Source organism: Triticum aestivum, chromosome 7B (genome assembly GCF_018294505.1).
Source record: "Triticum aestivum cultivar Chinese Spring chromosome 7B, IWGSC CS RefSeq v2.1, whole genome shotgun sequence".
Taxonomy (NCBI): Eukaryota; Viridiplantae; Streptophyta; class Magnoliopsida; order Poales; family Poaceae; genus Triticum; species Triticum aestivum.
In genome coordinates, this window is record NC_057813.1 from 253,619,644 (window position 1) to 253,633,215 (window position 13,572).

The window sequence follows — 13,572 nt, forward strand, 5'->3', positions numbered from 1 at the left end:
TTAAATAATTTATATATGAAAAATTATCAGAAAAATGCAATCTTTTCATCTGTACTAGTTTCATGCATGACAAACCAACTTATACATGCTGAATATGGGAAAACACATTATGGCATATTAAGAGATTTAATTTAGTAATGCATTTGAACCTTTGGTTCAAATGGACTTCAAACCAAATGTTTACTAGTTGCATTAGCTCAACAGCATCACATCTACATGCCATGTTCATGCATCATATTGTTGCATATGATTGTGTATTGATTGCCGGCACCGTTCCTTCTCGATAGGTCCTACTCCGGAGACGTTCCAGAGTACCTGTCTGTGAAGCAGTGCCTCCCTTGTTGATTTACCAGGCAAGCAAACCCCCTTGTTCATTTCGATAAAACCCTACTCTCTCGCTCCTGCTCTCAGTTATTGCATTAGGACAACAACGATTCATCTGCTACTTTGTGCTGCGGTAGTTGAACCCATTCCTCTGCATGACCTGTCATTGCCACAGTAAATAGTTGAAACCCACTAGCATGTGTAGGAGTTGATTGAAGCCACTGATGTGTTCCTACCATGCTATGCCTGCTATTGCTTAGAGTTGTGTCAGGTCTGATTCATTGGGAATGAATTGGAGTGTTACGATATGTTCTGATGCTGAGAGTTAAGTGTGTGAACACGATTTGGTAAAGGTAGCGGTGAGAGGCCATGTAGGAGTACATGGTGGGTTGTCTCACTGGAACCGTCTTTAAGCACTGAGTTCTGTGTATGTTGTCCAATGACTCGATACTACCACACATTGGGTTCCGGTAACTCGACCCCTCTCGGCTTATTAACCAACTTGGTCTCTGTCCAGGAGTCGCAACTAGTTTCTGGTGTTTGTAGGTAGTGTTAGTAGTCTACCAAGTGGCACCCGGCCAGGTGGGCTTGGGACAGACTAGGCACCAGTGGCACGGTGTACCAAGCGTAGATCCATCCGGCGAGGTGGGCTTGGGAACCCTGCACACATCGTTTGGGGCCGTGAGTGAAACCCCGGCCGGATCTCCTTGCGGATGGAACCCGAATAGGCGATAAACCTGGATTAGAGTCTTGTGTGGTTAGTCAGGTCGTGGCCGACACCCTCGCCAGGCTTCCGCTTGAAGGTTGCCGAGATACATGACGTGTACATGGCGGTAAGTGGCGAGAGCGTGTGTGAAGAAGTACACCCCTGCAGGGTTAACATGATCTATTCGAATAGCCGGGTCCGCGGTTATGGACTTCTTGGATGCTTACATGGTACATAGACAACTTGAAGTGGATACTCTAAAATGCTCAAGACAAGTGTGAGTGCTATGGATGGCCTTCTCGTAGGGAGACGGGGATGAATCCATAGTAGTGTATTGTATGGTGATTAGTGGACTCGTGTACGTTGTTTCACCTCCAGAGTTTCTGGTAGTCGTAGAACAGGATAGCCACAGAGTCAAAGCTGGCTTGCTGCAACTAAACCCCACATTACCCTCTTGGTACAAATGCATGTATGATAGGATCTGATGTAAGTCTTGCTGAGTACCTTTGTACTCATGTTGCTTTATTTATGTTTTTGCAGCGGAGACTTCGGTCTTACTAGTGTTCTCGTGGACTTCGACTAGTAGCTAGTACCTCAGCTACGATCTTGATCGGATGTTGTAGATAGTCAGGCTCTTCAGCCTTTTTCATTTGTAGATGTCTGTACCCAGACATGTAATGCTTCCGCTTGTTGCTTGTATGCTCTGTATGATGGGTCTTGTGACCCCTGTTTGCAATAATGCTATGATGGCTCTTCTGAGCCTTTATCTATATAAGTTGTTGAGTTATGCTGTGATGCCATGTTGTACAGCACATACTTGCATGTTATGCGTACGTGTAATGTGTATTGCTATGTGTGGGATCTGACTATCTAGTTGTTTATCCTTAGTAGCCTCTCTTACCGGGAAATGTCTCCTAGTGCTTCCACTGAGCCCTGGTAGCTTGCTACTGCTCCGGAACACTTAGGCTGGCCGGCATGTGTCCTTCTTCGATCCTGTGTCTGTCCCTTCGGGGAAATGTCACGCGATGAATACCGGAGTCCTGCTAGCCCGCTACAGCCCGGTTCACCGGAGTCCTGTTAGCCCAGTGCTACAGCCTGGATTCACTCGCTGATGACCGACACGTTCGATGCTGGGTCATGGATGCCTGTCCCTGTAAGTTAGTGCCACTTTGGGTTTACGACTAGCCATGTCAGCCCGGGCTCTTTATCATATGGATGCTAGCGACACCATCATATACGTGTGCCAAAAGGCGCAAATGGTCCCGGGCAAAAGTAAGGCGACACCCGTGGGGATACCGTGCGTGAGGCCGCAAAGTGATATGAGGTGTTACATGCTGGATCGATGTGGCATCGAGTCGGGGTCCTGACAAGAAATCACATTCCAAGTGGCTCCTTTCAACAACGTATACCACGCCCTTCTAGGGCGGGACGCGTTTACAAGCTTCCAAGCTATACCCCATTACGGGTACATGAAGCTTAAAATGCCCGGACCCAATGGAATCATCACTCTAGCCAGTGATCCGAACGTCGCACTTCGCGCCGAAAATAAAACCGCAACACTAGCCCTGGAAGCATTATTCGATGCCCCAGCAGCCGAGGAATTAACAACACTGCGTGCCACTGTGGACAAGGACGATGTGATACTCGACAAGCGACCCAAGTCCTTCTCATTTAAACCCGTAGACGAGATAGTCAAATTCCAAGTCCATCCAACGGACCCCGCGAAGACAGCTTCCATGGGGACACAGTTGAGCCCCGTAATGGACTCCACATTGCGACACTTCTTACGCGAGAATTGGGACATTTTTGCCTGGCACCCATCGGACATGCCGGGCATCCCACGCAGATTGGCTGAACACAGCCTCAATATACTAAAAGGATACAAACCTGTCAAGCAGACTCTAAGGCGGTTTTCAGAGCCTAAACGGCAAGCCATGGGGGAAGATCTAGCCAAGCTACTCGAGGCCGAATTCATCAGGGATATCAAGCATCCGGATTGGCTGGCAAATCTGGTAATGGTACCAAAGAAGGACAAATCCTGGCGCCTATGCGTCGACTTCAAGGACCTCAACAAGGCTTGCCCCAAGGATCCCTTTCCCCTCCCTCGCATCGATCAAATCATCGACACCACAGCAGGACACGACTCGCTGTGTTTCCTCGACGCATACTCTGGATATCATCAAATAAAGATGGCAGAGTCCGACCAAGCTGCAACAGCTTTCATAACGCCATATGGCCCTTTCTGCTTCAACACTATGCCTTTCGGGCTTAAGAATGCTGGCGCAACCTACCAATGCATGATTCAAACATGCCTGGAAAAGCAAATCGGCAAAACCGTGGAGGCATATGTGGACGACGTGGTCATAAAAACAAGACACATCGAAACCCTAATAAATGACTGGAGGCTTACGTTCGATAACCTCCGAACATACGACATCAAGCTGAACCAGGAAAAATGCGTTTTTGCTGTCCCCTCTGGGAAACTGTTGGGCTTCATTTTTTCCAATAGAGGAATAAGCGAATCCGGCAAAAATCCGAGCTCTGTCGCAGTTGGCCATACCAATAGACCTCAAGCACATCCAGAAACTAGCTGGATGTGTGGCTGCTTTAAGCCGTTTTATCTCCAGGTTAGGAGAAAAGGCATTACCTCTTTACCGCCTTCTTCGGCGCACACAACACTTCGTGTGGACGGATGCAGCCGCGGCCGGACTCGACGAAATAAAGACCTTATTGGCCAGTAATCTAGTCCTAACAGCGCCAAATATCGGCGAACCTATGCTGTTGTACGTAGCTACAACACATCAAGTTGTAAGTGCAGTGCTCGTCATAGAACGAGAGGTTGACGGATACAAATTCCCTCTCCAGAAGCCGGTTTATTACGTATCCACAGTCCTCACCCCATGCAAATCCCGATACCCACACTATCAAAAAATAGCATACGCGGTCTTCATGGCATCCCGAAAGCTATGACACTACTTTCAAGAGTGTTCGATTACGGTGGCCTCCGAAGTACCACTCAACGACATAATAAATAACCGCGACGCTACGGGCCGGATCGCTAAATGGGCCATCAAACTCCTTCCGTTCGACATAATATACAAGCCACGGCGGGCCATCAAGTCGCAAGTACTAGATGACTTTGTCGCCGAATGGACAGAAGCCAAACTCCCTAAAGAGTACGCCGCGTACTCTAACTGGATCATGCACTTCGACGGCTCTAAAATGCTGGCCGAATTGGGAGCAGGTGTAGTCCTGATGTCTCCCACCGGGGACACGGTCCAATACGTCCTCCAAATATTATACACAGACTCCAACAATGCAGCCGAATACGAGGCTCTGTTGCATGGTCTTCGGATGGCAGTCTCTATGGGCATTCAACGCCTAGAAGTGCGCGGGGATTCAAACCATGCAATATCACAAGTAAACAGAGACTTTGACGCGAAGGATCTGAAAATGGCGGCCTACCATAATGCCGTCCTCAAAATGTTAGCTCGGTTCGAGGGGCGCGAATTCCACCATGTGGCTCGAGAAAACAATCAAGCGACGGACATTCTAGCCCACCTCGGCGCTAAACGCGACCCTGTCCCACCTAACATATTCCTGGAAAGGTTGTTCAAGTCATCCGTGGTATGGGAAGGGGAGCCCGGCAATATTAGCACGGATCCGAATAAACCCCCAGATTCCGAACTATCAGACATAATCGGAGGCTCTACCACCGAAATAACATCTTCGGACCACGAAATCATGGCTCTAATCACCCCGTGGACTGAGCCTTTATTGGCCTACCTAAATAGGCAGGAACTCCCCAAAGACCAAAATGAAGCACGCTGCATCGTCCGGCGTTCCAAAGCTTACAAAGTCCATGAAGGGGAAATCTATAAGAAAAGTGTGACCGGAGTGCTCCAAAGGTGCATCTCCGAAGAGGAAGGGCGGCAGCTCTTGGCCAAAATCCATGCCGGACTGGGCAGGCACCACACCGCGGCTCGAGCACTAGTTAGCAAGGCCTTCTGTATAGGCTTCTATTGGCTGATGACCCGAGCAGACGCACAGGACCTTGTCCAACACTACGTCGGTTGCCAGCTCTTTGCCAATCAGAGTCATATGCCCCCTACCGCTCTCCAAACAATCCTCATAACTTGTCCCTTCACGGTCTGGGGGCTGGATATGGTCGGACCTCTTAAAGGGGGAAGCCATAAGAATAAATACTTATTGTTCATGGTGGAAAAGTTCACCAAATGGATAGAATCCAAACTAGTCAAAATGGACGAATCCGAACCAGTAATAGACTTCATATCCGGGGTCGTACACCGATACGGCGTCCCCCACAGCATCATCACTGATAATGGCTCAAATTTCTCAACCGATGAAGTGAAATCTTGGTGCGGCAAAATGGGCATTAAGCTTGACTACCATCCCCAAACAAACGGCCAGGTCAAACGGGCAAACGGTCTCATCATGAGCGGCATCAAACCCAGACTAGTGCGATCATTGATTGAGTCGGACACGCACTGGGTCAAAGAGCTCGACTCCGTACTTTGGGGGCTGCGGACCACGCCGAATCGCACCACCGGATATACACCATTTTTTATGGTGTACGGCACAGAAGCAGTACTACCCTGCAACATAATACATGATTCGCCATGCGTACGCATATACGAAGAGAAGGAAGCCGAGGTAGATCGGCAGGATAACTTGGATGCCCTGGAGGAGGAGCACGACGTCACAAAAGCCCGCTCCGCATTCTATCAGCAGCAGGCTCAACGATATCAAAGCAGAGAAGTGCGGGCCAAACCTTATAATATTAGCGAGCTCGTTCTACGCCTACCAGAGAAGAAGAAGGACAAGCTCAAACCCAAGTGGGAAGGTCCCTTCGTCATCGACAAAGTTCTCACCGAAGGAGCGTACCGCTTACGTAATGCATCCAGTAACAGACTCGAGCCTAACCCATGGAATGCGGCCAGACTCCGGAGATTCTATGCCTAGCGCCGAACTCAGTGTTCGTCTCCTTACCCCCTCCTTTTTAATTATGCTCCATCCCTTTTCCTTTCTCGACCTTTTTTCCTCTTCACACAAAGAATTCAATACAGTACGGACTCCCGGATCACTCCGCCCGCACTACATGTATAAGCAATACCTGGGGGCTTCCTATACGGAAGCTAAAAATAATTACTCTAATGGCTTTTGCCCATCACATATGCATTTCTTTTTCCATATGTGCCTTTTCTTCACCATTATATGCATTGATATGACTTAAGATGTGGCCAAGCTTGGTTGCCTGGCTCTTGTGTTTATGCCCTACGTTCCCGTTAATTCGGCTAGGGCATAAGGGGAGCACCTCTGCGATTGTTACTGCCGGTTCAGCCGTATGTGTACCTCGGACTGGGTGAAGCCGAAAGCTAGCGTCCTTCAGAGAATATTCGGTCAGTGAACAAAAGATGTATTCGTTTATTACAATGTAAATCCCCTGAAGTTTTGTATCTTGCACCCTTGTTCACAGTCCGGACATATGCATCGTCGCATGCGTACCCAGGGAAAGGAACCCCTAACGGAACTATTCTCCCTGGAAGATGTTTCTTACTATCCATGTAATATAACATAACTAGTTGGGTACTTGTCTCTTCAAGCACTTATGACCCCTATGCCTGGTTTCCACGCATACCCCGGTTCTGTATAACTGAGCGGGTATTCGGACACACCCCGGACTGTAGGATCCGGGGGCTGAAGCAAAAAGGTCCGCCATGACAAATGATTTTAATCCGGCTAGGGACTACTTATGTCCATTGAATTACACAGTCACTTGGACTGACTATATTCCTCCTCTATACCATCCAACATGCTATCTAGCGTACAATCCTGTTGAGAATACTTGGCGGCTAACACTACCTGGTCATATACCAGACTCACGGGAATTTCTTTCCCATCTGGCCCTTCCGGTCCTACTTCGGCCATATGGTTCGGGTCCAGCTTGGTGTAGCGCGTCTTCACCATAGCCCAGGCTTCTCTTGCACGTTGCCGGCAAGCTGACATCTTCCACAATCGAAAGCGCCACTGTGCTCCTTGAAGCATATCCACAAGCTCCCCCATGCCATTCGGCAGGAGGCTTGATGGCCACAAGGCCTGAGCAACGCCCTACATCACCTGCCGAGCTCGCTCGTGCAGTTGTGAGAGGTCTTGCAGTAAATCGCTGGCAGATGAGGGCATCTCCTCCTCAGGTCGACCCGTTAACATTCCGACAAGCAAAATTCTTTCAATATACTTCCTCGCCGAACTATAATACAGTTTGTCTAGGCACTTACCATAAATGTCGCGTCGAAGCCTTTTATTCTCCTTCACGGAGTCTGCCAGCTGAGCGCAGACGTCTTTTAATTCCACGTCCAGCCGGACATTGGCATCTTGAAGATTGTTCTTCTCCTGCCTAACTTTCATAAGAATGCGCTCGATATCTTTTAGCTGCGTTTTGAGATGCGACTCGTCATCTCCAACGCCCTCTAGATTCACCCCGGGATTGTCTGCAGAATTTTCTGTTAGACTTGTCATACCAGCCATTTACTAACTGGTGCATCTTCGTACAATTGAGACAAATGTTCCCAGATGAGGCCTTCTGGGATTCCTCTAACTTGACAACCGTGGCCCTCAGCTGGGCATTGCACTCGTCCAGCTCCCGGGACAATTGCTCATTCTTCTCTACAAGGACCTGTGCATAAATTGATCCTTAAAACAGTTGTTCCAACCGTTTCAAATCCCAGGGGCTACTGCTATACATGCTTATCAGATTTTCTTACCCGTATATCTTTGGCATACTGGTCCGTCGCTCGGGCAAGCCCGCCTTGAGCAGCTCGGATGTATGCGTCTCTCGAATTGAAAGCATTAAATGCCTCTTCGAAAAAGATGTTGTTGCAAAGTACGGCCCATCAGCGCCGGTGATTCATGGCGCTCTCTACTTCGGAATTCGTGGCAGAGAGCATATCTGCGTCCTCTATCAAAGAACTATGTGGCATCGGCCCCACGTCCGCCTCAGCTCTCGAAGCCGGTTCTCGAATCAGGCTGGTGGAGGTGTGATTGGCAGGATCCCCGGATATAGTCCGGCTATTTCTCTTCCTAACCGGGACACAAAGGGCACTGTTATACTTCAAATACTATAATCGCAGGATAGGTTTTTGCCTTACCTCTGTAGCGGCGTTTCGACCGTAACCGCCTTCCTCTTGAGCCTGCCCGATACGGACGCCCGTGGCTGACGTGTCCCTAAGGGCTCGGCCCCGCGCTCTGACCGTCGTCTCTGCAAAAACATGACATTTCAGGGGCAAGGCCTGAAATGAGAAAGGAGTCCTCTTCGGAGGATGGGGTTTTCGGCTTGGCGTACACGCGACGTAGGTAGCATTCCAGGATAGTCGGCAATAATAGCCACTGAAGCGCCATCGCAGCTCGCCTGATAAAATACCCCGTTGACAAGCTCCATGGTAATGTCCGGATCTTCTTCGAGTCCTGGATCTAGGGCCCTTCTGGGGTCCTCTGGCTGCGGGGGAGGGCTGGAAATTCCTTCAACGGCCCTCCTCAGTTCCTGCTCGAAAAAATCGAGGCAGATAATCTTAGCGAAGAATGCCCCAACAAGTGAAGCGGGGAAAGGAATGACGACTTACCCAGTTTGGGGGGTTGTACACGGAGAATCCATCCCGCAGTTTAATGTGAAGGAATTCTTCCTCTTCTCCTTCGTATAAATCAGACAATATCCTTGCCAGAGCAGTGGCGGAGTCCGGACCCTTACGACCACAGCGGGTGGCATCATCTTCCCCGTTGAAGTGCCACATGGGCTTCCCCCGATATTGAAGCGGTTGCACTCCCCGCATTATGCATATTGCCATAACCTCGACTATTGTTAGTCCGGATTTGGCCAGTAACTTTATCCTGCTCATGAGGAAGTGTATTTCCCTGGCATCCTCCTCTTGTGGGCCCCGAGGGCGCCATCTTAGACGTGCCCTCGGTGGGGCGTCACTGAACTTGGGGAGACCTGTCCGGATTGGATCCGGAAGGGGAACGTCATCAATGTAAAACCACTCCGAAGGCCAGTTCTCTGGTGCCTTCTTAGGAGTGTCGGATAGGTATCCAGTCTCGGCAATGCGCCATACTTCGACCCCGCCCACTTGACATAGGGATTCTCCCTGGTTGCGGGGGATAAGGCAGAACATCTTCTTCCATAACCTGAAGTGAGCCTTGCAGCCTAGAAATAGCTCGCAAAGAGCAACGTACCCTGCTATGTGTAGTACGGAGGCAGGGGTAAAGTTGTGCAACTGGAGGCCGTGGAACTCCAGGAGCCCGCGAAGGAACGGGTGATGGGAAACCCGACGCCCCTTGCAGATGCGGGATGAGGCATATTCGCTCCTCTGGAGATGGATTAGGAGATCCCTCCGCTTGCTCCCCGCCGTTATAGGTGGCTATTCCGGCTCCGACGGGGACCATGGACGCTGGTGGGAGAAACCCTTGAGTTTGTAACTCTATCAAACGGCTATGAGGAACTGAACACTCTTCATAGTCCCCCGGCTTGGAGCGAGGAGAGCGAGCAGAAGAGCTGCAACGACCGGCCATGTTGGAGTGGTCTTTTCGGAGCGCTCTGTTGGATGCTTGCTCGAGGAGGGAGAGTGAGGTTTGGATCTGAAAATCCCCGTCTCTTCAAATAGACGGTCAGCCTGAAGGATCGGGGGTGGCAAATGCAAAAATGCCTCGGCTCCTCACATTTGCTCGACACATGGAGATGGTCATTATTGAGGCACTGAAGCCGAGGAGTACAACATTGATGGGAAGCCGGACATTATTCGTCGTAACAGGTACTTTGGAGTATTCGGAGATGGAACCTGCCTTGCAATGCCGAAGACAAGATTGCGCGCCGGACTCATCATCATTGAAGCCTGGTTCAGGGGCTACTGAGGGAGTGCTGGATTAGGGGGTATCCGGACAACCGGACTATATACTTTGTCCGGACTATTGGAGTGTGAAGATACAAGACTCAAGACTCCGTCCCGTGTCCGGATGGGACTCTCCTTTGCGTGGAAGACAAGCTTGGTGATCCGGATATTGTATTTCCGTCCTTGTAACCGACTCCGTGTAAACCCTAGCCCTCTCCAGTGTCTATATAAACCAGAGAGGTTGGTCCTTAGAAGGCCAATCACAACTACAATCATAATCATCATAGGCTAGCTTATAGGGTTTAGCCTCTACGATCTCGTGGTAGATCTACTCTTGTACTAATCATATCGTCAACATTAATCAAGCAGGAAGTAGGGTTTTACCTCCATCAAGAGGGCCTGAACCTGGGTAAATATTGTGTCCCTTGCTTCCTGTTACCATCAGCCTATGACACACAGATCGGGACCGCCTACCCGAGATCCGCCGGTTTTGACACCAACAGGCATTACTGCGGCGCTACGACCGCGGCGAGTCTACCGTGCAGTTGTGCACTCTAATTTGGTGCATGGCATGTGGATCCCGTTGCAGGATGCCCCACATATCATCGAAAGGAAGTAGAAAGGCAGGAGTAACTAGTTACACATAAATATATTTTTGACAGAGAGATACTCCCTCTGTAAAGCAATATAAAATTCTTCTATATCACAACTTTGTACATAAGAAAAATCAATTGGCATATATATAACATAATATGGGGGTTCAAGTGAGAATATAATACTCAGACAGGCTCACAGTTCTGGACTTTGGGCCACAGGCCGGTGGGCCTGCATGTTTGGGGGCCCATGTGTTCTACCTCAGTGCATTTCATATTGCAAGTGATCGGTACCGGCGCAGGTTTAAGATGCTATCGCAAGGCGAATACAGAAAATTGAATAAAGCACTGCAGCTGTTAGAATGAAATCGAACAACTGTTCCTAACCAACAATCAGAATTGCAATTCTATCAACGATATCCTACGTGATAAATAATACTGTAGTAATACTTATACACACAGGACACTTGTTTCACCATGCCATATTATTACATCAAAACCTCTCGGAGGATAGATCAGTTCGGCAGTTGCGTGCTGCTATTGAAAAATTTCAAAGTTGATTTGGACCAGTTCTCCTTGCCGAGAAAGTTCGATTTTGACATCATCCCCTACCGCAATATTTGATTTAGATTTGAACCTTGACCATCCTTTAGCATTAATCATCATGTGACCATCCTTTGTACTTACGGTATATTGAGTAGGTTCATTCACACCAAGGCTGCGCATGGTAAGAGAAACTATCGGATTTCGGGCTCCGCAGACCCAAGAAAGGTTCGAACTCAGGGGCGTCTGCGAAGAACTCAGCCTCTCAAGCCTCCCGATTCGCTGCTCTCACGAGCTAGCTTGATGAACACGACAGAGAAAGGCGCAATAGTTTACCCAGGTTCAGGCCACCTTGCAGTGTAATACCCTACTCTTGCTTTGTGGTGGATTAGTGATGACCCACAAGTGTAGGGGATCTATCATAGTCCTTTCGATAAGTTAGAGTGTCGTACCCAAGGAGGAGCAGAAGGAAATTACAAGCGGTTTTCAGTAAGGTATTCTCTGCAAGCACTGAAATTATCGGTAACACATAGTTTTGTGATAAGGTAATTTGTAACGGGTAACAAGCAATGAAAGTAAATAAGGTGCAGCAAGGTGGCCCAATCCTTTTTGTAGCAAAGGACAAGCTTGGACAAATTCTTATATGAAGGAAAATGCTCCCAAGGACACATGGGAATTATCGTCAAGCCAGTTTTCATCACGCTCATATGATTCGCGTTCGATACTTTGATAATTTGATATGTGGGTGGACCGGTGCTTGGGTGCTGCCCTTTCTTGGACAAGCATCCCACTTATGATTAACCCCTATTGCAAGCATCTGCAACTACAAAAGAAGTATTAAGATAAACCTAACCATAGCATGAAACATGAGGATCCAAATCAGCCCCTTACGAAGCAACACATAAACTAGGGTTTAAGCTTCTGTCACTCTAGCAACCCATCATCTACTTATTACTTCCCAATGCCTTCCTCTAGGCCCAAATGGTGAAGTGTCATGTAGTCAACGTTCACATAACACCACTAGAGGAGAGACAACATACATCTCATCAAAATATTGAATGAATACCAAATTCACATGACTACTTATAGCAAGACTTCTCCCATGTCCTCAGGAACAAACGTAACTACTCACAAATCATATTCATGTTCATAATCAGAGGGGTATTAATATGCATTAAGGATCTGAACATATGATCTTCCACCGAATAAACCAACTAGCATCAACTACAAGGAGTAATCAACACTACTAGCAACCCACAGGTACCTATCTGAGGCTTTGGGACAAAGATTGAATACAAGAGATGAACTAGGGTTTGAGAGGAGATGGTGCTGGTGAAGATGTTGATGGAGATTGACCCCCTCCCAATGAGAGGAACGATGGTGATGAGGACGGTGATGATTTCCCCCTCTTGGAGGTATGTTTCCCCGGCAGAACAGCTCCGCCGGAGCCCTAGATTGGTTCCGCCAAGGTTCCGCCTCGTGGCGGCGGAGTTTCATCCTGTAAGCTTGCTTATGATTTTTTTCCAGGGTAAATGGCTTCATATAGCAGAAGATGGCCACCAGAGGACTCCCAGGGGGCCCACGAGGCAGGGGGCGCGCCCAGGGGGGTAGGGCGCGCCCCCACCCTCGTGGACGGTGGGTGGCCCCCCTCAGGTATTTCTTCCACTCAATATTCTTTATTAATTCCAAAAATGACTTTCGTGGAGTTTCAGGACTTTTGGAGTTGTGCAGAATAGGTCTCTAATATTTGCTCCTTTTCCAGCCAAGAATCCCAGCTGTCGGCATTCTCCCTCTTCATGTAAACCTTGTAAAATAAGAGAGAATAGGCATAAGTATTGTGACATAACGTGTAATAACAGCCATAATGCAATAAATACTGATATAAAAGCATGATGCAAAATGGACGTATCAACTCCCCCAAGCTTAGACCTTGCTTGTCCTCAAGCGGAAGCCGCAATCAAAAAATATGTCCACCTGTTTACAGAAAGAGGTGTCGATAAAATAAAATACGGACATGAGGGCATCATGATCATTCTTATAACAACAACATACATATATTTTGTCATATGATTTCTTATGCTAAAGTAACAATCTATTCACAATGTCAAGTATGAATCAGAAACTTCATTCAAAACTAACAAACTATGATCTTGGTCATGAAGGAAATATGCCCTAGAGGGAATAATAAAGTTATTATTTATTTCCTTAATTCATGATAAATGTTTATTATTCATGCTAGAATTGTATAAACCGGAAACTTAGTACATGTGTGAATACATAGACAAAACTTATAGTCCCTAGTAAGCCTCTACTTGACTAGCTCGTTAATCAAAGATGGTTATGTTTCCTAACCATAGACATGTGTTGTCATTTGATGAACATGATCACATCATCATGAGAATGATGTGATGGACATGACCCATTCATTAGCTTAGCATTATGATCTTGTCAGTTTCATTGCTACTGCTTTCTTCATGACTTATACAAGTTCCTCAGACAATGAGATTAT